This window comes from Macrobrachium nipponense, chromosome 24 (genome assembly GCF_015104395.2).
Source record: "Macrobrachium nipponense isolate FS-2020 chromosome 24, ASM1510439v2, whole genome shotgun sequence".
Classification (NCBI taxonomy): Eukaryota; Metazoa; Arthropoda; class Malacostraca; order Decapoda; family Palaemonidae; genus Macrobrachium; species Macrobrachium nipponense.
Window position 1 is genome coordinate 78,889,639 of NC_061091.1, and position 25,008 is coordinate 78,914,646.

Below are 25,008 nucleotides of genomic sequence, written 5' to 3' on the forward strand. Positions count from 1 at the left end.
GCCTCCATAGCCATAGCTGATGATGGGTCTGTAATAAGGCCTATAGTATCCACCACCCAGGAAGCCAGGATCGGCTTCAGGCTCCGGCATGGCCTCAGAGGATCCCAAGATGGCAAACAGAGCCACCAGAAGCAACAGCATTACGCCAATCTGCAATATGATAAGGAAACATCGATTGTCACTTATTCAGAGACTGGAAATCATCTTTAAGTCATAATCACGATCAATCTCATCGCAATCATCTTTATGTAATAAAAAACACATATTCATTGAAATTTAGATAAAATAAAACTTGAAGTTATTCAGAAAACTATTCCTTATATTGACTTGTGATGAATCAAAACTGGACCTGATGTACTCATTAACTCACCACCTTCATATTGAAGAGCTGAGGTTGAGGAGTGTTCAGTCGACAGAGGCACTTGAGTGAGTGAATGTCCTGCCTTAGCAGTCACGTCTTATATACCAGCATCGAGCAAGCAAAAACTGGGCCTTGTTTCAGTGCCAGCGAGAGCCACGGAAATATTGCTTTGTCATCGTGAGGGACAATATATAACCTTTTGTTGCTAATATAACAATGTATTTGTATCAATGAATAAAAGAAGGTTGAGTTATAAATCTAGAAATTGCCAAGTACTTGCAGAAGGGGACTACTGGCCAATATTTTTTCTATTGCCTAAAATTAATTACATACTCTCTCTCTCTCTCTCTCTCTCTCTCTCTCTCTCTCTCTCTCTCTCTCACTCATTTCATTTTTAAAAAACATAGAAATATCTTTGCTGCAAAATATTTAGACAACGAATAAGTGGTTACGGAACATGTTACCTCAAAAGTAAGTGATTGCAATAAAGACTTTATCAACTTCTTTCCATCCCTATAGTTGATTGCTGCGTGTTTCTCTGTTTCCTTCATTGTTCAGACCACATTCTTTAGTGATTCCTTCCATTGATATGCTTAAAGTATAAGACTAGTCTTCCTAAGAATACTTTTATAGTCATGTTCTTTCCCTCTTATCCAAAGCATTCCTTCTTTTCTGATGTTTTTGTATTTTTTTTTTTATTGGAATAATGATTGATCACTTGACTGGTTTTCATAAATTTGGCTTTATATAATAATAAATTATATATATCATTCGATTAAAGTAGATAAACATAAAAAAAGTTACTTTAAATCATTCATATCAATTATTTTAGATGCTATTCACAATTTAGCTGGTCCGCTGGTGTAGTGGTTAGTGTCGTGGAATGCCACTCAGATATCATAGGTTCTCGTCTCCCCCAGGGCAGTGAAAAATCACTGGCTCTGTATCATGATCTTTGGAAGCTTGAAATTCAAGCAAATGGCCCCTCTGTGATTGTTTCATGTGTATAAGTTTCATCTACTGAAATGATAATAATATTAATGAATATTTAATTAAATAACAAAGTTCCTTTCAAAAGGAACATATATCATTCATAAAGATGACTTGTTTCTTTCGTGAATTTTAAAATTTTGCTGAATTCCAGATCGCCTAAAAACCCAACAGTCGTGGATAGCAAATAGTTGCTCTTGTCCCATTGCTCTGTCAGGAAATGATTTCTCGAATTTGCAATAATAATCCAGCGGTTCAGTCAGTCTTGGCAAAACGGCTGAGTCTTACCAGAAGTTTAACCTGGCCTATTCTCATAGGGCATTTGCCCGAGTGAGAGCTTTGAGGACATTCGGCATTGTCTGGTTTCTTCCGTAAGAGCTTTCCAATGCCTTGTCTATTTCAGAACAGTCTGGAAAGTATCCATAAATGGAGAAGGCTTAATTTTTCTTCAAGGCCTTGGACTATTGGATACCACATACTCCTTGCCTGTCATTCTTGCGAGAGCTGGAACCTGGAACCTGGAACCTGGTTTTGTACAGAAAGTGATGGGTTACAACTGCTTCAGGAATATTAACATAGTAGGCAAAGAATTATTATTATTTAAGAATATTATTCAGAAGATAAACCCTATTCAAATGGAGGTCCATTAACTTGAAATTCAAGCTTCCAAAGAATACAGTGTCCACAATTGTCAATATAATTACATATATTTATATGCAGTTAGCGTGTGTAAGCTTTCAAAGGAGTAATGAACAGTATGCAATCCATTCGCCAAATCTCCTACTCCTAGGTTTCAGCAGGCATCATATCCGGATGCTGGTGAACGGCACAGGGTGTCTGCAGACATTTCGCAATGCATTGTATCACATTAATCAATAAACATATTCACTTCGTTCAAAACGTCATTCCTTGCAAAAGAAGGCGATTGCCGTGTTCGAGTAAGACCCTTCCATAAGGGACAAATGCCTGGATCCTCTGAAGTGTCTCTCGTCTGCATACTTCTCGGCACAGTTCATCAGAAACATCTACTCAGCATCACTCAAAACTTACTTTTATTTTCCACTGAATTAATTCCCATATTATGATGCCTTCTCATTCTTTGGTGGAGGTGCTTCTTCTGGCACAGATTTCGAAAACTAATTTTGTGCTTTTCAAGAAGTTTGGATGATCTGGATTCTTCTGGGCTCTGGTGTCCTTCTCAGTCACTGTAACTCTCCTCAGCGGAAGGGAAAGGAAAGGTGTCCATCGGGTTCTTTATACTTTCTTCACTTTCTTCTTTCTAGCCTCACTTTCTTTGCTTGAAGAGGCTGACCAAGAATTGAGCAATTTCAGCCATAGTTAGATTCAATCGAACTTTTGGTCAAATAACGATTCTACGGGAGATATTTTTTCCAAAAACACACATAAAATTAATGTAAAAAGTTATTGAGGAGTTATTCTTGTTCAGAAACTATTCTGAAGGACAAGCTAAGACGCATGCAAATGAACAACAGCTGCATTGTGCTTTTTAAAATCAGTCTGTTGTACAAATTCTGGAAAAATGAAAGCAAACATTTTATCTGTAATTTATTGTGAAACCTTTTTACAAAGTAGCTTCAGGAACATTTGAAGAATCTGAAGAATCTTTCTCGATGTCATCATTAAGAGAAACATTTACCATCCATAGCCTCCGTAACCACCATAGCCTCCATAGCCATAGCTGATGATGGGCCTGTAATAAGGCCTATAGTATCCACCACCGAGGAAGCCAGGATCGGCTTCAGGCTCCGGCATGGCCTCAGAGGATCCCAAGATGGCAAACAGAGCCACCAGAAGCAACAGCATTGAGCCAATCTGCAATATGAGAAGGAATCGTCGATTATAGTATTATTCAGAGACTGGAAATCATTATCTTTAAGTCTTCATATTGATTAATCTTAGTGCAATAATCTTTATATATAAACAATATTCACTTAAATTTAGATATAATTCATGAATTTACTCAGAGACGTATTCATATATTGATTTGTAAATCAGAACTCGACCTGATGTGATCATTGACTCACCACCTTCATATTGAAGAGCTGAGGTTGAGGAGTGATCAGTCGACAGAGGCACTTGAGTGAGTGAATGTCCTGCCTTAGCAGTCACGTCTTATATACCAGCTTCGAGCAAGCAAAAACTGGGCTTGTTTCAGTGCCAACGAGAGCCACGAAAATATTGCTTTGTCATCGTGTGGGTCATTCCAGTTGTAATAACTTCAATAAAAACATTGTTTTTTTATCTATTATGGAACAGATGAAGGTTTAATTAGAGATGCAAATCAGTAAATTGAGGAGATATTAGGGAAAGATGATTTGACTCATGGTCTTTCCTCTCTATTTCGACTTTATGACCTAATCTTAGAATGTCTGTCTTCCCTGTTCACGGAAATGTAATTCTCTCTCTCTCTCTCTCTCTCTCTCTCTCTCTCTCTCTCTCTCTCTCTCAAATGTATACACAAGTTTTTTTTATGATTTTTCACCTGCTTATTGCAGCTTAACGTAATCCTTTGTCCTTCTTTTGTAATTTGCATTATTCCGTTTCATCACATCTACATATTTCATTATTTCGACGCTGTTTATGTATCTTAAATGGAATGGAATGCAAATGAAGTTTTAATACTGGTGGAACTTGTGAGTTTATTTTTATCCTTATAGAAATGTATTATAATGGTTTTTTTTTTGTCATTTAAGCAATTTTTATATCTGAGGGCCTATCCCTAAGTTAAGGAACCCTTGCCCAGTTACTATTATATTTTTATAATAATTCAAAGTAACGAATATACAGAATGCTTCAGTAACTAACAGGTTGTTTTGAAAAATTACTTCTCTAACCCTTTCCAAAGGAATTATGCCTTATTCCATGATATCAGCTCTTCTTCGTATCCAGTTACTCAGGCGGAAGGATATGCTTCTCATTATTGTTATTATTATTATTATTATTATTATTATTATTATTATTATTATTATTATTATTATTATTATTATTATTATTATTATTATTATTATTAATCAAAAGATGAACCCCATTCATATAAAACAAGCCCTCAAATGGGGCCACTAACTTGAAATTCAAGCTTTGAAATACAATAAGAAGAGATTAGCAATTAGAAAAGAGAAATAAATGTACACACTTACTAAATAAAAAGATAAAAGCTCAAGATTCTCCTTTCTGTCGACAAGGTCTATGTTGTGTTAGAAACGATTTATCTTGAGTTTAAACGGATTCTCTCTGTTAAAACACATTTCCAGCCACACCAGAACACAGTCTGACTGAGTGACCATGATTTCCCAGAATTGTCATTTTGTTCAGACAGACCAGACACTGTCTCAGTACTGAGTTTCTCTTTATTGGAATTATGACACAACAATTAACCAATGTTTCAACTTGTTTTTCCGAACGTATTGAAAGGTCTATTGTCTGATTCACTCTAGTAGGCTGTTTTGTTTCTGTTTTAAGTTTCAGTGTCGTTCAGATTTCCCAGCACAGTTTATTTCGTGGATAAGAAGCTCCGGTTAGAATTTCATGCATTGTTTACATTTTTTTGACATAAAAGTGCCCCAAAGCACCACGAAGAAAGTGAAAAGGTGGCCACATAATAACTTCCTCTTCCGTAACTTCCACGAGAGACATCATGAATTTCAGTTTGATAATCTTACGTTGAATCATCTCGTGTGAAAAATTCATTCATCGCCTTTACGTACATCGTGATCGAAAAGCAATTTACACAAAACCTACGGAATGATTATTCAGTCAGTCAGACAGAATGTTTAGAGAAGTTCTCTTTCTATGGTGGAGGTTCTCCTTCTGTCACTGCTTTTAAAAGCTGCTCTGTCTGATGTGCTCTCTCTGTCACTTTAACTTTCCCCAGTGGAAGGGAAAGGAAAGGTGTCTCTTTGGGATCATTATACTTTCGTCACTTTCTTCTTTCTAGCCTCACTTTCTTTGCTTCAAGAGACTAGCCAAGAATTGAGCAATTTGGGCCACAGGTAGATTTATTCAAACTTTTGGTCAAATGCCAATTCTACGAGAGATTTTTTTTGTCCAAAAAAACACATGAAATTGATTTAAACAGTTATTGAGAAATTATTCTTGTTCAGAAAATGTTCTGAAGCCAAGCTATGACGAATGCAAATGAGCAACAGCTGCATAGTGCTTTTTAAAATCAGTCTATTGTACAAAATCTGGAGAAATGAAATCAGACATTTTATCTGTAGTTTATTGTGAAACATAATTACAAAGTAGCTTCAGGAACATTTGAAGAATCTGAAGAATCTCGACGTCGTCATTAAGAGAAACATTTACCATCCGTAGCCTCCGTAACCACCATAGCCTCCATAGCCATAGCTGATGATGGGTCTGTAATAAGGCCTATAGTATCCCCCACCCAGGAAGCCAGGATCGGCTTCAGGCTCCGGCATGGCCTCAGAGGATCCCAAGATGGCAAACAGAGCCACCAGAAGCAACAGCATTGAGCCAATCTGCAATATGAGAAGGAATCGTCGATTATAGTATTATTCAGAGTCTAGAAATCATCTTCTAAGTCTTAATCTTGAATAATCTCAGTGCAATAATCTTGATGTATAAAAACATTCATATAAATTTAGATATAATTCATGAATTTACTCAGAGACGTATTCACATATTGATTTGTAAATCAGAACTGGACCTGATTTAATCATTGACTCACCACCTTCATATTGAAGAGCTGAGGTTGAGGAGTGTTCAGTCGACAGAGGCACTTGAGTGAGTGAATGTCAGGCCTTAGCAGTCACGTCTTATATACCAGCATCGAGCAAGCAAAAACTGGTCCTTGTTTCAGTGCCAACGAGAGCCACGGAAACATTGCTTTGTCATCGTGAGGGACAATATATAACCTTTTGTTGTTAATATAACCCTATTTTTGTCCTTATGAATAAAAGAAGACTTGACTTATAAATCTAGAAATTGCAAGAATTTCCTGAAGAGGAACACTGCGCTTCTATCCTCACGATCCTTCTTATTCCTAAAATTTTTAATTGCTTCTCTCTCTCTCTCTCTCTCTCTCTCTTCTCTCTCTCATCTCTCCTCGTCTCTCTCTCTCTCTCTCTCCTTTTTTTTTAAGAAGCATTCTACAGATTGAATCCCTTTCTTGTCATAATATGACATTGCCTACAATCAGTCATCTTGTATCCAATTATCTGGGGCCTGGGATGTGTTTTGCTTCCTAAGATTATTATTTTTATTAACTGACACACATGACAGCACGTAGAAAAACATCACTACTATGCTATTAGGATTACAAGCAAATATTTATGTGCCATTTCTCTCCATTTCCCTAAAGTAATTTCATCATATATTGCTAAACCATTGGTCTCTATTTTTTCTTGTAATCGGTACGTAGGTGGTACAAAAAGAAGTTTCGCTCGACTGACATTCTCTTCCTTTGAATATTCTTTCCTTTGTTCAAAACTCTTTCGATACTTATTTAGAATTACCTTCCTCCCTGATCTTTTTCACATTCCCACAAATTGCATCGATGATTAGTTTACTGACTTTCACTGAGTTCAGCGTGCCAATGTTGTTAAATTTATGGATGCCTGAAATTTTATTGTTTTAACTCTAATCGCTCAAACCTTCAGAAATTTGAAAAACACGCCTACGTCGAAAAGCATTCACTTGTGGGTTGTTATACAAGGTGCAATGAACGATGTACATCCAGGTAATAATACAGCCTAGGAGGTAAATTACGAGATATACAGTATACCTGTTCAAAGGGCACATCTATGTTTCGAGAATCATACCAATTTCTCTATGAATCTGAAACCAAAAATGCTCTGAATCCTTAAGATTTGGGCGTTACGCCAAAAAAGCCTAAGAATTTAAGATGATCAATCAGACATACAAAGTGGCTGGGTTTGATTAGTGATTAGCTATCCATAGTATAGATAAGTCTTAGTGTAGCAGTGTCTTCTCTATTCACTTAGTCCAAAAAGGGAAACTCTTTTTGGAGCTCTAGCATTTGTTGTTAGTTACTGTCACATGAGATTTTTTCCAAGGCATTCTTTAAATCTGAATAGGTTAGTGGACGTATCCTTAGATGGCTAACGGATTCGATCTTTTCACGCCTGCGATACCATAACTTTTGTCGCCAAGATACTCACGGACTCACTGCTTGTTCTTCTTGTTTACGGTGGCACTAAGTCAAAGTGAACTTCCTTACCACGATGGTCTGATAAGAATATCCAGTGTCTAAATCTCCTTTCTCCTTTATTGTGAAAATCTTGAATTCAAAAAAAAAGGTTCCAAAGACTTTAAATGAAACTGCCAATTTATAGGGTAATCTCGGGCATTGACAGGATTTAGAAAAAGGTATAATACTTTGCATTTACGGATTACTTTTGTGTTGTGTCTATCACGTAAGTTTTGGCAGTCGGGAGACGTTTCATAATGCGTTATACAACGTGCCTGGTATCTTTATTCTTTGTAGAACGTCACTTTCTCCTATCGAAAATATTTCTGTATTGGCGGGTGTCCAAAATCACATATAAAAATTGATGTAAAAAGTTATTGAGATGTTATTCTTGTTCAGAAAATGTTCTGAAGGCCAAGCTTTGACGCATGCAAATTAGCAACAGCTGCATAGTGCTTTTAAAAATCAGTATATTGTATAAATACTGGAGAAATTAAAGAAAACATTTTATCTGTAGTTTATTGTGAAACCTAATTACAAAGTAGCTTCTGGAAAATTTGAAAAATCTAAGAATCTTTCTCGACGTCATCATTAAAAGAAACGTTTACCATCCATAGCCTCCATAACCACCATAGCCTCCATAGCCATAGCTGATGATGGTCTGTAATAAGGCCTATAGTATCCACCACCAAGGAAGCCAGGATCGGCTTCAGGCTCCGGCATGGCCTCAGAGGATCCAAAGATGGCAAACAGAGCCACCAGAACAACAGCATTGAGCCAATCTGCAATATGAGAAGGAATCGTCGATTCTCAGTTATTCAGAGATTGGAAATCATCTTTAAGTCTTAATCTTGATTAATCTCAGTGCAATAATCTATATATATATATATATATATATATATATATATATATATATATATATATATATATATATTAAAACATTCATATAAATTTAGATATAATTCATGATTTACTCAGAGAAGTATTCAATATATTGATTTGTAAATCAGAACTCGACCTGATGTGCTCATTGACTCACCACCTTCATATTGAAGAGCTGAGGTTGAGGAGTGTTCAGTCGACAGAGGCACTTGAGTGAGTGAATGTCCTGCCTTAGCAGTCACGTCTTATATACCAGCATCGAGCAAGCAAAAACTGGCCTTGGTTGTTTCAGTGCCAACGAGAGTCAAAACATTGCTTTTGTCATCGTGAAGGTCATTCCATAACCTTCAGTTGTAGTAACCTTCTATTAAAAAACACATTGTTTTTTTTATCTATTAGGGAACAGATGAGGTTTAATTAGAGATGCAAATCTGTAAATTGAGGATAATTAGGGAAAGGTGAAATAACTGATGGTCTTTCCTCTCTATTTCGATTTTTGTATGACATATTCTTAGAATGTCTGTCTTCTCTTGTCGTGGGATACAATCTCTCTCTCTCTCTCTCTCTCTCTCTCTCTCTCTCTCTCTCTCTCTCTCTCTCTCTCTCTCTCTCAAATGTATACACAAATTCTTTGTTATGATTTTTTCACCAGTTAGTTGAAGCTTAACGTAATTCTTTGTAATTTGCATTATTCTATCTCTCACATCTACATATTCATTAATGTATCTCAAATGGAATGGAATTTCAGTAGATAATTGCAATGAAATGTCAATACTGGTGGAACTTGGTGAGGTTTATTTTTTATACCTCACAGAAATATAATGTAGTGTTTTTTATTCATTAAGTAATTTTTTATATCTGAGGGACTATCCAAAGTTAAGGAACCTTTTACCCAGTTACTATTGTATTTTTGAAGTCATTCTTAGTAACTTCTCTACAGAATGTTTCAGCAACTAATAGGTTGTTTTGAAAAATAACTTTTCCAACCATTTACAAAGGAATTATGCCTTATTCCATGATGTAAGTTCTTTTTCATATCCAGTTACTCAGGCGGAAGTATATGTGTCTCATTATTGTTATTATTATTATTATTATTATTATTATTATTATTATTATTATTATTATTATTATTATTATTATTATTATTATTATATTATTATTATTATTTATTATTGTTATTCACAAGATGAACATTCTATATAGAACAAGCCCTCAAATGGGGCCGCTGACTTGAAATTCAAGCTTCTAAACAATAGTGTTTTCATTGAAATGAGTGACATAAGGTAATATGAAATACAATAAGAAGAGATCAGGCAATTAGAAAAGAGAAATAAATGTACACACTCACTAAATAAAAAGATGAAAGCTCAAGATACTGTCCTTTCTGTCCGACAAGGTCTTTGTTGTGTTAGAAACGATTTCTGTTGAGTTTAAACGGATTATCTCTGTTAAAACACAATTCCAGCCATACCAGGACGCAATTTAACTGGAGTGACCATGATTTTCCCAGAATTGTTTTCTTTTTGTTCAGACAGACCAGACAGCAGTCCAGTACTGAGATTTTCTGTTGGAAACATGACACCACGATTAGTCAATGTTCAACTTGTTTTTCCGAACGTATTGAGGTCTATTGTCTATTTCACTCTTGTAGGCTGTTTTATTTCTTGTTTTAAGTTTCAGTGTCGTTCATATTTTCCAGCTCAGTTTATTTCGTGGATCAGAAGTTCCGGTTCCATTTCCTTGCATTGTTTACTTTTTTTAGACATAACAGTGCCCCAAAGCACCACCAAGAAAGTGAACAGAATAACTTCCTCTTCCGTACTTCTATGAGAGACATCATGAATTTCAGTTTGAATCATTTTAAGCTGAAGATTCATCATCGCCTTTACGTACATTGTGATCAAGAAGTAATTTGTACAAAATCCTGCGGAAGGATTATTTCACAGCCTGACATGCATCATCAGTAGTCAGTCAGTTAGAATTTAGTGTAGTTATTCTGTGGTGGCGTCCTTCTTCCGTCACTGCTTTTAAAAGCTGCATGTGCTTTACAAGCTTTGGGTAATCTGGATTCTTCTAGATGATGTGCTTTCTCGTCACTGTAACATTCCTCCAGTTGCAGGGAAAGGAAAGGTGTCCATTGGGTTCTTAATACTTTCTTCATTTTCTTTTTAGTTTGTATACTTGGGAAGTGTGATAACAGCAAACAGGAAGCAAATTGAGGATATACAAAGAAACTAAGAGCAGCAAGAGCTTTTTAAATTTTGACAAGAAACGTGTGGTCAAGGCATGAAATCAGCTTGAAAACTAAGATGAGAATATTTAATGCAGTAGCACTGCCAGTCCTGATGTAGGTTCGTCCACATGGGCACTGACCAGAAACAGAGGAGAGAAGGTTGGATGCTTTTGAGATGACGCTGCTGAGGAGGATACTTGGCCTTAAATGTGGGACGATTTCAATGGGTGAATAGAGACCCAGGAGAGCATGAGAGCAGTACAATTAGGAAGAAGACGCTGGAAGGCCCAAGAACGAGGTGGATATACATAATTGTCAGATCTTGAAGAAGAAATCCAGAACATAGAGGAAGTGAGGGAAATGGCTCAGGATAGGGACAGATGGAGAGGAACTGTATCAGCCTTATGCCACTGGCCATTGGCGGGAAGATAAATTAAGTAAGTAAGTAAGTGCTTGCTTAAAAAGACTGACCACGAATAGGGAAATTTTGGCCATAGGTAGATACATTCAAACTGCGGTTTAAAGTTGATTCTATGACAGATTTTCGTGTCCAAGATCCCACACGGAATTGATATAAAAAGTTTTTGAAAAGGAAAAGTTATTCTCATTCAGAAAATATTTTGAAGGCCAAGCAACAGCTGCATTGTGCTTTTAAAGATCACTCTTATTCTGAAATAAGTATTGGAGAAATGAAAGAAGAAATTATCGTAATTTATTGTGAAACTAATTACAAAGTAGCTTCAGGAACATTTGAAGAATCTGAAGAATCTCTCTCGATGTCGTCATTAAGAGAAACATTTACCATCCATAGCCTCCGTAACACCATAGCCTCCTAGCCATAGCTGATGATGGGTCTGTAATAAGGCCTATAATATCCACCACCGAGGAATCCAGGATCGGCTTCAGGCTCCGCATGGCCTCAGAGGATCCCAAGATGGCAAACAGAGCCACTAGAAGCAACAGCATTGCGCCAATCTGCAATACGAGAAGGAATCATCGATTATCAGTTATTCAGAGACTTGAAATCATCTCTAAGCCTTAATCACGATTACTCTCAGTGCAATAATCTTTATATATAAAAACTCAGAGATGTAGTCATATGACTCGTGACTCAGAACTCGACCTAATGTGCTCATTAACTCACCACCTTCATATTGAAAAGCTGAGGTTTAGGAGTGTTCAGTCGACAAGGCACTTGAGTGAGTGAATGTCCTGCCTTAGCAGTCACGTCTTATATACCAGCATCGAGCAAGCAAAAACTAGGCCTTGTTTCAGTGCCAACGAGTGCCAACGAGTGCCACGAAATCATTCCTTTGTCATCGTGAGGGACAGTGTATAACCTTTTGTTGTTAATATACAATTTTTTTAGTTTTTTGTACCATGAATAAAAGAAGACTTGAGTTATAAATCTAGAAATTACGAAGAATTTCCTGAAGAGGAACACTGACCAACGTCCTTCTTTTATTACCTAAATTTTATTGCTTCTCTCTCTCTCTCTCTCTCTCTCTCTCTCTCTCTCTCTCTCTCATCTCTCTCTCTCTCTCTCTCTCATCTCTCTCTCTCTCTCTTTTCTAGAAGTATTCTGCAGAATGAATCCCTTTCTTGTCATAATTTGTAACATTCCATAACATCAGTTATCTTTGTGTATCCAATTACTGGGGCCTGGGGATATGTTTTGCTTCTTAAGATTATTATTTTTATTACTGACACACATAGCACGTAGAAAACATCACTTCTAACTATTATGAACTGCACGCCAATATTTATGCTGCCATTTCTCTCCTTTCCTTAAAAGTATTTCATATCATATATTGCTAAAACCTTGTTCTCTATTTTTTTCTTTTAATCAGTACAGTAGGTACAAGAGTTTCGCTTGGCTGACATTCTCTTCCTAGAATATTCTTTGTCAAACCTCTTTCGCTCTTTATTTATACCTTCCTTCCTGATCTTTTCACATTGCATCGATGATTAGTTTACTGACTTTCGACTGATGCAGCGCCAATAATGTTGATAAATTTATGGATATCTGAACATTTTATGGTTTTAAAACTATCACTCAACACTTCATGAGCACGCCTACGCCCAAAGCATTCATGCGGGTTGTATACAAGGTGCAATGAACGATGTACATCCAGTTAATAATGCAGCCAAGTAGGTAATTACAGATATCAGATACCTGTTCTAATTGCGCATGTGTAAGTGATTACTAATAAAACAAAATATGGAATGTTATTCCATATATATAAAAACTAAAAAACTAAAGAAGTCAACCAGATTGCTTGCGGAATGTGATCAGACCAGAGACGATAAAGTATGCTAAGATAACGTATACAATAAAGTAGGCTAAGATGACATGCCGTCACCTGCAGTTCTTTCATTTGTTTTGAAAACATTAGTCCAAGCTTCCTGCTTGAGACAACTACCGCGACCTATAATTCAACGGCCTACGTGATTTGTAACTATGTCATCTGTGTGTATGTTCGTATGTTCGAGCTACTGTCCCTTGTTTCCTTTTATGATTTGTAACTGAGATGGTAGTCAGAGTTGAAATTAGCCATCATCATTGGCAGAAGCGATCAAGCCATCGTCATTAGAAGATCTGTACAATCCTATCTGATATTCATCATGTAATCTCAGAAGAATATATGTATTTTTATACTTCGTGTTTTCTACTAGAAACCTCACATCAGAAAGAAGATATCATCATGAGTTTAACACATCGTCGTCCTAACCAGAGAAGATACCGACTTCGTAAGTGATCAACAAACCCCAAGACACTCCAATGAGTATGGAAGTGCATAACCAACCGACTTAGCGTGAGATTATCGCAAGTCTAACATAACTCATAGGGCGCCTTCTTATACAAGGCAACAGCCCTTCATATGTATTGTTCACGAATCATACCGATTTCTTCTATAAATCTTGAAACCCAGAATGACAGAAGAACATATCCGCCCTGTGAACCCTAGATTAAGGTGTGAAAACAGCTATTCTTTACCAATTACTCTGAATCCTCAAGATTTGGGCGTTACGCCAAAAAAGCCTAAGAGTCAAGATCATCAATCAGACATTACAAAGTAGCTGGGTTTGATCAGTGATTAGCTATCCATAGCTTAGATAAGTCTTGGTGTAGCATTGTCATTCTCTATTTACTTAGTCCAAAGGGAAACTCTTTTTGGATCTCTGGCTTTTGTATGTTACTGTTCACATGAGATTTCCAAGGCATTCTTTAAATCTGAATGGTTAGTGATGTATCCTTAGATGGCTAAGGATTCGATCTTTTCATGGCCTGTGATGCCATAGCTTTTGCCAAGATGCTCACGGACTCACTGCTTGTTCTTCCTGTGTACGGTGGCACTAAGTCAAAGTGAACTTCCTTACCACGATGGTCTGATAAGAATATCCAGTGTCTAAATCTCCTTTCTCCTTTATTGTGAAAATCTTGAATTCAAAAAAAAAGGTTCCAAAGACTTTAAATGAAACTGCCAGTTTATAGGGTAATCTCAGTCACTGACACGTTTTAGAAAAAAAAGTACAGTACTTTGCATTTACGTAATACTTTTGTGTTGTCTCCGTCACGTAAGTTTTGGCAGTGGGGAGACGTTTCATAATGGGTTATATTAAACGTTGTCTAGTGTATTTATTCTTTTTAAGACGTCACTCTCTAATGTCGTTGAAGTTTTCTCGTTCCCTTTTAGACATGCATCCTCTGTCACTGTTTTCGAAAGCTGCTTTTTGATTTCAAAAAACTCTGGGTAGTCTGTATTCTTCTCGGCACTACGGTGCTCCGGCTTCACTGTAACTTTCCCCAGCAAAAGGAGCAGGAAAGATGTCCATTTGGGTTCTTTATACTTTCTTCACTTTCTTCTTAATTACCTCACTTTCTTTGCTTAAAGAGACTGACCAGGATTTGGGCAATTTCAGCCATTGGATGATTCAATCAAACCTTTGGTCAACTAACGATTCTACGAGAGATTTTTTGTACAAAATCACATATAAACATTGATGTAAAAAGTTATTGAGGAGTTATTCTTGTTCAGAAAATATTTTGAAGGCCAAGCTTTGACGCATGCAAATAAGCAACAGCTGCATAGTGCTTTTAAAAATCAGTCTATTGTATAAATACTGGAGAAATTAAAGAACACATATTATCTGTAGTTTATTGTGAAACCTAATTACAAAATAGTTTCAGGAACATTTGAAGAATCTGAAGAATCTTTCTCGACGCCATCATTAAGAGAAACATTTACCATCCATAGCCTCCGTAACCACCATAGCCTCCATAGCCATAGCTGATGATGGGGTCTGTAATAAGGTCCTATAGTATCCACCACCCAGGAAGCCAGGATCAGCTTCAGGCTCCGGCATGGCCTCAGAGATCCCAAGATGGCAAACAGGGGCCACCAGAAGCAACAGCATTGCGCCAATCTGAAATAAGAGAGGGAATCATTGATTATCAGTTATTCAGAGGCTGGAAATCATCTTTAAGTCTTAATCTTCATTACTCTAAGTGCAATAATCTCTATATATAAAAAAATATTGATTTAAATTTAGATATAATTCATGAATTTACTTAGAGACGTAATCATATATTGATTTGTGAATTAGACCTGGACCTGATGTGCTCATTGACTCACCACCTTCATATTGAAGAGCTGAGGTTGAGGAGTGTTCAGTCGACAGAGGCACTTGAGTGAGTGAATGTCCTGTCTTAGCTGTCACGTCTTATATACCAGCATCTAGCAAGCAAAAACTGGGCCTTGTTTCAGTGCCAACGAGAGCCACGGAAATCTTGCTTTGTCATCGTGAGGGACAATATATAACCTTTTGTTGCTACTATAACAATGTTTATGCATCAATGAATATAAGAGTTATAAATCTAGAAATTGCCAAGTACTTGCGGAAGGGGACTACTGTCCGCGATATTTTTTTTATTGCCTAAAATTGATTACATTCTCTCTCTCTCTCTCTCTCTCTCTCTCTCTCTTATTTCATTTTTGAAAAACATATAGAAATATCTTTGCTGCAAAATATTTAGACAACGAATAAGTTGTTACGGAACATGTTACCTCAAAAGCAAGTGATTGCAATGAAGACTTTATCAACTTCTTTCCATCCCATCCCTATAGTTGATTGCTGTGTGTTTCTCTGTTTCCTTAATTGTTCAGACCACATTCTTGACTGATTCCTTCAGTTGATATTCTTCAAGTACAAGACGGTTCGATCGGGCGACTGATGAGTGACAAGTCTTCCTGAGAATATTTTCAGTCAGTTCTTTCTCTCTTATTCAAAGCATCCCTTATTTTCTGATATTTTTTCTTATTGCAATAATGATTGATTACTTGACTAGTTTTCATAAATTTGGCTCTATATGATAATAAAGCTGTAATATATATCATTTGATGAAAGTAGGTAAACATAAGAAAGAAAAAAATTTCGTTAAACATTCATATCACTTATCTTAGATGCTATGCACAATTTAGCTGGTCGAGTGGCATAGTGGTTAGTGTCGTGAATGTCACTCAGATCACAGGTTCTCGTCTCCCCCAGGGCAGTGAAAATCATGGCTCTGTATCATGATCTTTGGATGCTTTAATTTCAAGTCAGACCCCTCTGTGATTGTTTCCATGTGTATAGGTTTCATCTACTGAAATGCTGATAATATATATGATTATTTAAGTAAATAAACAAAGTTCTTTCAAAGTGAAAACATATATCATCAAAGAAGACTTGTTTCTTTCGTGAATTTTAAAACTTTGCTGAATTCCAGATCGCCTTCCTACCCAAGACTTGAGGATAGCAAATAGTTCCTCTTATCCCATTGCTCTGTCAGGAAATGATTTATCGAATTTGCAATGATAATTCAGTGGATCAGTCAGTCTTTGCAAAACGGCTGGGTCTGATTAGTGCTTAGCAATCTGTGGCTTAGCAAAAGCTTAACTTGGCCTATTCTCATATGTCATATTCCCGAGTAAGAGCTTTGAGGACATTCGGCATCGTCTGGTTTCTTTCGTAAGAGCTTTCCAATGTCTTGTCTATTTCTGAACGTCTGGAAAGTACCCATAAATGGAGAAGGATTAAATTTTCTTCAAAGCCTTGGACAGTTGGATATCATATACCTTGGGGGGCCCCACTTTGCCAAAATTTCATTCTTGCGAGGGCTGGAACCTGGCACCTGGAACCTGCTTTTGTACGAAAAGTAATGGGTCACAACTATTTCAGGAATACTAACATAGTAAGCAAAGAATTATTATTATTACTAATATTATTCAGAAGATAAACCCTATTCATATGGAGGAAGCCTACAAGGTCCATTAACTTGAAATTCACGCTTCCAAAGAATATAGTGTGCATAATTGTCAATATAATTACATATGTTTATATAGTTACCGTGTGTGTAAAGCATTCAAAGGAGTAATGAACAGTACGCAATCCATTAGCCAAGTCCTCCATCTTTTAGGTTTTTAGTATACATCATATCTGGAGGCTGGCGAATGCCACAGGGCGTCTGCAGACTTTCCACAATGTATTGTATGGCATTAATTAATAGACAAGTTCACTTCGTTCAAAACTTCCCTCCCTACAAATGAAGGCGAATTGAGTATTCGAGTGTCTCAATCATAAGGGACAATGCCTGGATTCTTCGAAGTGTCTCTCGCCTGTATGCTTCTTGGCTCAGTCATCAGAAAGATCTACTCAGCATCACTCAAAAACAACCTTTATTTTCCATCTAATATATTTCTCATTCTATGATGTGTTCTCATTCTCTGAAGATGGTTCTGGTGACACTGCTTTGGGCTTTTACAAAACTTTATGTGGTCTGGATTCTTCTGGGTTCCGCTGTGTTTTTCCCAGTCACAGCAACTTTCCCCGGTTCAAGGAAAATGAAAGATGTCTATGGGGTTCTTTATACTTTCTTCGCTTTCTTCTTTCTTGCTCTATTGACCTAAAGGGACTGGCCAAGAATTAGGCCACTTCAGCCATAGGAAGATTCATTCAAACTTTTCAATCCAACGATGATTATATGAGAGATTTTTTTGTCCAAAATCACACATGAAATTGATGTAAAAAGCTATTGAAAAATTGTTCTTGTTCAGAAAATGTTCTGAAGGCCAAGCTATGACGCATGCAAATGAGCAACAAATGCATTGCGCTTTTAAAATCCAGTCTATTGTACAAATTCTGGAAAAATGAAAAAAGACATTTTATCTATAATTTATTGTGAAACCTAATTACAAAGTAGCTACAGGAACATTTGAAGACTCTGAAGAATCTCTCTCGATGTCGTCATCAAGAGAAACATTTACCATCCGTAGCCTCCGTAACCACCATAGCCTCCATAGCCATAGCTGATGATGGGTCTGTAATAAGGCCTATAGTATGCACCACCGAGGAAGCCAGGATCGGCTTCAGGCTCCGGCATGGCCTCAGAGGATCCCAAGATGGCAAAAACAGAGCCACCAGAAGCAACAGCCATTGCGCCAATCTGCAATACGAGAAGGAATCATCGATTATCAGTTATTCAGAGACTTGAAATCATCTCTAAGCCTTAATCACGATTACTCTCAGTGCAATAATCTTTATATATAAAAACTCAGAGATGTAGTCATATATTGACTCGTGACTCAGAACTCGACCTAATGTGCTCATTAACTCACCACCTTCATATTGAAAAGCTGAGGTTTAGGAGTGTTCAGTCGACAAAGGCACTTGAGTGAGTGAATGTCTGCCTTAGCAGTCACGTCTTATATACCAGCATCGAGCAAGCAAAAACTAGGCCTTGTTCAGTGCCAACGAGTGCCAACGAGTGCCACGAAGTCATTCCTTTTTCATCGTGAGGGACAGTGTATAACCTTTTGTTGTTAATATAACAGTTTTTTTGTACCAATGAATAAAAGAAGACTTGAGTTTATAAATCTAGAAATTACGAAGAATTTCCTGAAGAGGAACACTGACCAACGTCCTTCTTTTATTCCTAAAATTTTATTGTTCTCTCTCTCTCTCTCTCTCTCTCTCTCTCTATCTCTCTCTCTCTCTCTCTCTCTCTCTCTCTCTCTCCTTTTTAGAAGCATTCTGCAGAATGAATCCCTTTCTTGTCATAATTTGTAACATTCCATAACATCAGTCATCTTTTGTATCCAATTACTGGGGCCTGGGATATGTTTTGCTTCTTAAGATTATTATTTTTATTACTGACACACATAGCACGTAGAAAAACATCCATCACTTCTAAACTATTATGAACTGCACGCCAATATTTATGCTGCCATTTCTCTCCATTTCCTTAAAAGTAATTTCATATCATATATTGCTAAAACCTTGTTCTCTATTTTTTCTTTTCTTTTAATCAGTACAGTAGTACAAGAAGTTTCGCTTGGCTGACATTTCTCTTCCTTAGAATATTCTTTGTCAAACTCTTTCGATCTTATTTAGAACCTTCCCCTTCCTGATCTTTTCACATTGCATCGATGATTAGTTTACTGACTTTCACTGATGCAGCGCCAATGTTGATAAATTTATGGATATCTGAACATTTTATGGTTTTAAAACTAATCACTCAACACTTCATGAGCACGCCTACGCCAAAGCATTCATGCGGGTTGATACAAGGTTGCAATGAACGATGTACATCCAGTTAATAATGCAGCCAAGTAGGTAAATACAGATATACAGATACCTGTTCTAATTGCGCATGTGTAAGTGATTACATAATAAAAATATAGGAATGTTATTCCATATATATAAAAAACTAAAACTAAAGAAGTCAACCAGATGCTTGCGGGAATGTGATCAGAGCCAGAGACGATAAAGTATGCTAAGATACAAGTATACAATAAAGTAGGCTAAGATGACATGCCGTCACCTGCAGTCTTTCATTTGTTTTTGAAAACATTGTCCAAGCTTCCCCTGCTTGTTGGAGACAACTACCCCCGAACTACCTATAATTCAAACGGCCTACGTGATTTGTAACTATGTCATCTGTGTGTATGTTCGTATGTTTTTGATTCGAGCTACTGTCTGCTTCCTTTATGATTTGTAACTGAGATGGTAGTCAGAGTTGAATTAGCCATCATCATTGGCAGAAGCGATCAAGCCATCGTCATTAGAAGATCTGTACAATCCTATCTATCTGATATTCATCATGTAATCTCAGAAGAATATATGTATTTTTTTATACTTGTCGTGTTTTCTACTAGAAACCTCACATCAGAAAGAATATCATATGAGTTTAACACATCGTCGTCCTAACCAGAGAAGATACCGACTTCGTAAGTGATCAACAAACCCCGAACAAACCCCAAGAACACTCCAATGAGTATGGAAGTGCATAACAACCGACTTAGCGTGAGATTATCGCAAGTCTAACATAACCTCATAGGGCGCCTTCTTATACAAGGCACACCCCCCTTTCATATGTATTGTTCACGAATCATCATACCGATTTCTTCTATAAATCTTGAAACCCTAAGACAGAAGAACATATCCCTATCCCGCCCTGTGAACCCTAGATTAAGGTGTGAAAACAGCTATTCTTTACCAATTACTCTGAATCCTCAAGATTTGGGCGTTACGGCCGAAAAAAGCCTAAGAGTCAAGATCCATCAATCAGACATTACAAAGTAGCTGGGTTGATCAGTGATTAGCTATCCATAGCATAGAAATAGTCTTAGTGTAGCAGGTGTAATTCTCTAATTCACTTAGTCAAAAGGGAAACTCTTTTTGGATCTCTGGCTTTTGTATGTTAACTGTCACATGAGATTTCCAATGCATTCTTTCAATCATGAATGGTTAGTGACGTATCCTTAAGATGCTAAGGATTGCGATCTTTTCACGGCCTGCGATACCATAAACTTTTTGCCAAGATACTCACGGACTCGCTGCTTGTTCTTCTTGTGTGCAGTGGAACTAAGTCAAAGTGAACTTCCGTTACCACGATGGTCTGATATGAAATCCTATCCAGTGTCCAAATCTCCTTTCCCCTTTACTGTGAAAATCTTGAATTCAAAAAAAGGTTCCAAAGACTTAATGGAGAATTGAAAACTGCCAGTTTATAGGGTAATCTCAGTCACACTATACGAAAAAAAATTTCAGGACTTTGCATTTACGGATTACGTTTGTGTTGTCTACATCACCTAAGGTTGGCAATAGGGAGACGTTTCATAATGGGTCATATTAAACGTTGTCTAGTGTATTTATTCTTTTTAAGACGTCACTCTCTAATGTCGTTGAAGTTTTCTCGTTCCCTTTTAGAAGTGCATCCTCTGTCACTGCAATTCGAAAGCTGCCTTTTGCTTTCAGAAAGCTCTGGGTAGTCTGTATTCTTCTTGGCTCTACAGTGCCTCCGGCTCGCTGTAACTTTCCCCAGTGAAAGGAGCAGGAAAGGGTGTCCGTTTGGGGGGTTTTTTTTTTTTTTTTTTATATACTTTCTTCACTTTCTTCTTAATTACCTCACTTTCTTTGCTTAAAGAGACTGACCAGGAATTGGGCAATTTCAGACATGCTTATGATTCAATCAAACTTTGGTCAAATAAAACGATTCTACGAGAGATTTTTTGTACGAAATCACATATAAACATTGATTGTAAAAAGTTATTGAGACGTTATTATTGTTCAGAAAAAATATTTTGGAAGCCAAGCTTTGACGCTTGCAAATTAGCAACAGCTGCATAGTGCTTTTTAAAATCAGTCTATTTTTAAATAAATCTGGAGATATTAAAGAAGACATTTTATCGTGAGTTTATTGTGAAACCTAATTACAAAATAGCTTCAGGAAACATTTGTTGAAGAATCTGAAGAATCTTTCTCGACGCCATCATTAAGAGAAACTTACCATCCATAGCCTCCGTAACCCACCATAGCCTCCATAGCCATAGCTGATGATAGGTCTGTAATAAGGCCTATAGTATCCACCACCCAGGAAGCCAGGATCAGCTTCAGGCTCCGGCATGGCCTCAGAGGATCCCAAGATGGCAAACAGGGCCACCAGAAGCAACAGCATTGCGCCAATCTGAAATAAGAGAGGGAATCATTGATTATCAGTTATTCAGAGGCTGGAAATCATCTTTAAGTCTTAATCTTGATTAATCTCAGCGCAATAACCTCTATACATAAAAATATATTCATATAAATTTAGATAAAATTCATGATTTCCTCAAGAGACATATTCATATATTGACTTGTGAATAAGAACTGGACTGATGTGCTCATTGACTCACCACCTTCATATTGAAGAGCTGAGGTTGAGGAGTGTTCAGTCGACAGAGGCACTTGAGTGAGTGAATTTGTCCTGCCTTAGCAGTCAGTCTTATATACCAGCATCGAGCAAGCAAAAACTGGGCCTTGTTTCAGTGCCAACGAGAGCCACGGAAATATTGCTTTGTCATCGTGAGGGACAATATATAACCTTTTGTTGTTAATATAACAATGTTTTTGTATCAATGAATAAAGAAAGTTGAGTTTATAAATCTAGAAATTGCCAAGTACTTGCTGAAGGGACTACTGTCCGATATTTTTGTTTTTTATTGCCTAAAATTGATTACATTCTCTCTCTCTCTCTCTCTCTCTCTCTCTCTCTCTCTCTCTCTCTCTCTCTCTCTCTCTCTCATTTCATTTTTAAAAAACATATAGAAATATCTTTGCTGCAAAATATTTAGACAACGAATAAGTTGTTACGGAACATGTTACCTCAAAAGAAGTGATTGCAATGAAGACTTTACAACTCTTTCCATCCCATCCCTATAGTTGATTTGCTGTGTCTTCTGTTTCCTTAATTGTTCAGACCACATTCTTGACTGATTCCTTCAGTTTGATATTCTTCAAGTACAAGACGGTTCGATCGAGCGACTGATGAGTGACAAGTCTTCCTGAGAATATTTTCAGTCAGGTTTCTTTCTCTCTTATTCAAAGCATCCCTTATTTTCTGTTATTTTTTCTTATTGCAATAATGATTGATTACTTGACTAGTTTCATAAATTTGGCTCTATATGATAAAGCTGTAATATATACATTTGATGAAAGTAGGTAAACATAAGAAAAAATTTCGTTAAAACATTCATATCACTTATCTTAGATGCTATGCACAATTTAGCTGGTCGAGTGGCATAGTGGTTGTGTCGTGAATGTCACTCAGATATCACAGGTTCTCGTCTCCCCCAGGGCATGAAAATCAATGGCTCTGTATCATGATCTTTGGATGCTTTAATTTCAAGTCAGACCCTCTGTGATTGTTCCATGTGTATAGGTTTCATCTACTGAAATGATAATAATATTAAGATTATTAATTTAAGTAAATAACAAAGTTCCTTTCAAAGTGAACATATATCATTCATAAAGAAGACTTGTTTCTTTCGTGAATTTTAAAACTTTGCTGAATTCCAGATCGCCTTCCTACCCAAGACTTGAGGATAGCAAATGTTCCTCTTATCCCATTGCTCTGTCAGGAAAATGATTTATCGAATATGCAATGATAATTCAGCTGATCAGTCAGTCTTTGCAAAAACGGCTGGGTCTGATTAGTGCTTAGCAATCTGGCTTAGCAAAAGCTTAACTGGCCTATTCTCATATGGCATATTCCCGAGTAAGAGCTTTGAGGACATTCGGCATCGTCTGGTTTCTTTCGTAAGAGAGCTTTCGATGTCTTGTCTATTTCTGAACAGTGCTGGAAAGTACCCATAAATGGAGAAGGATTAAATTTTCTTCAAAGCCTTGGACAGTTGGAATCATATACCACTTGCCAATCATTCTTGCGAGGGCTGGAACCTGGCACCTGGACCTGCTTTTTGTACGAAAAGTAATGGGTCACAACTATTTCAGGAATACTAACAGAGTAAGTAAAGAATTATTATTATTACTAATATTATTCAGAAGATAAACCCTATTCATATGGAGGAAGCCCTACAAGGTCCATTAACTTGAAATTCAGCTTCCAAAGAATATAGTGTGATAATTGTCAATATAATTACATATGTTTATATGTAGTTACCGTGTGTGTAAAGCATTCAAAGGAGTAATGAACAGTACGCAATCCATTAGCCAAGTCTCCATCTTTTAGGTTTTAGTAGACATCATATCTGGAGGCTGGCGAATGCCACAGGGCGTCTGCAGACTTTCCACAATGTATTGTATGGCATTAATTAATAGACAAGTTCACTTCGTTCAAAACACTTCCTTCCCTACAAATGAAGGCGAATTGAGTATTCGAGTGTCTCAATCATAAGACAAATGCCTGGATTCTTCGAAGTGTCTCTCGCCTGTATGCTTCTTGGCTCAGTTCATCAGAAAGATCTACTCAGCATCACTCAAAAACAACCTTTATTTTCCATCTAATATATTTCTCATTCTATGATGTGTTCTCATTCTCTGAAGATGGTTCTGGTGACACTGCTTTGGGCTTTTACAAAACTTTATGTGGTCTGGATTCTTCTGGGTTCCGCTGTGTTTCCCAGTCACAGCAACTTTCCCCGGTTCAAGGAAAATGAAAGATGTCTATGGGGTTCTTTATACTTTCTTCGCTTTCTTCTTTCTTGCTCTATTGACCTAAAGGATCGGGGCCAAGAATTAGGCCACTTCAGCATAGGAAGATTCATTCAAACTTTTCAATCCAACGAGGATTATATGAGAGATTTTTTTTTGTCCAAAATCACACATGAAATTGATGTAAAAAGCTATTGAAAAAAAAAAATTGTTCTTGTTCAGAAAATGTTCTGAAGGCCAAGCTATGACGCATGCAATGAGCAACAAATGCATTGCGCTTTTAAAATCCAGTCTATTGTACAAATTCTGGAAAAAATGAAAAAAAGACATTTTATCTATAATTTATTGTGAAACGTAATTACAAAGTAGCTACAGGAACATTTGAAGACTCTGAAGAATCTCTCTCGATGTCGTCATCAAGAGAAACATTTACCATCCGTAGCCTCCGTAACCACCATAGCCTCCATAGCCATAGCTGATGATGGGTCTGTAATAAGGCCTATAGTATCCACCACCGAGGAAGCCAGGATCGGCTTCAGGCTCCGGCATGGCCTCAGAGGATCCCAAGATGGCAAACAGAGCCACCAGAAGCAAACAACATTGAGCCAATCTGCAAATATGAGAAGGAATAATCGATTATCAGTTATTCAGAGACTGAAAATCATCTTTAAGTCTTAATCTTGATTAATCTCAGTGCCATCATCTTTATATATAAAAACATACTCATATAAATTTAAATATAATTCATGAACTGACTCAGAGACTATTCACATATTGACTTGTGAATCAGAACTGGACCTGATGTGCTCATTGACTCACCACCTTCATATTGAAGAGCTGAGGTTGAGGAGTGTTCAGTCGACAGAGGCACTTGAG

The 25,008-nt window shown here is 37.0% G+C and overlaps 3 long non-coding RNA genes across 4 annotated transcripts; all 3 read right to left on the reverse strand.

The window, feature by feature from the left end:
- Window positions 1-2,904: 2,904 nt before the first annotated feature.
- Window positions 2,905-3,449, reverse strand: LOC135204399 (uncharacterized). Its single transcript, XR_010312202.1, has 2 exons — window positions 3,397-3,449; window positions 2,905-3,184 (listed from the first exon to the last, which is right to left on the reverse strand). It is a non-coding gene; the product is annotated as an uncharacterized LOC135204399 (long non-coding RNA).
- Window positions 3,450-5,577: 2,128 nt separating this feature from the next.
- On the reverse strand, window positions 5,578-6,117 carry LOC135204405 (uncharacterized). Its single transcript, XR_010312203.1, has 2 exons — window positions 6,063-6,117; window positions 5,578-5,853 (listed from the first exon to the last, which is right to left on the reverse strand). It is a non-coding gene; the product is annotated as an uncharacterized LOC135204405 (long non-coding RNA).
- Window positions 6,118-24,461: 18,344 nt separating this feature from the next.
- LOC135204413 (uncharacterized) lies at window positions 24,462-25,008 on the reverse strand. Of its 2 annotated transcripts, none has more exons than XR_010312204.1 (2): window positions 24,952-25,008; window positions 24,462-24,742 (listed from the first exon to the last, which is right to left on the reverse strand). It is a non-coding gene; the product is annotated as an uncharacterized LOC135204413 (long non-coding RNA). The 2 variants fall into 2 exon arrangements; XR_010312205.1 differs by having other exon boundaries at window positions 24,955-25,003.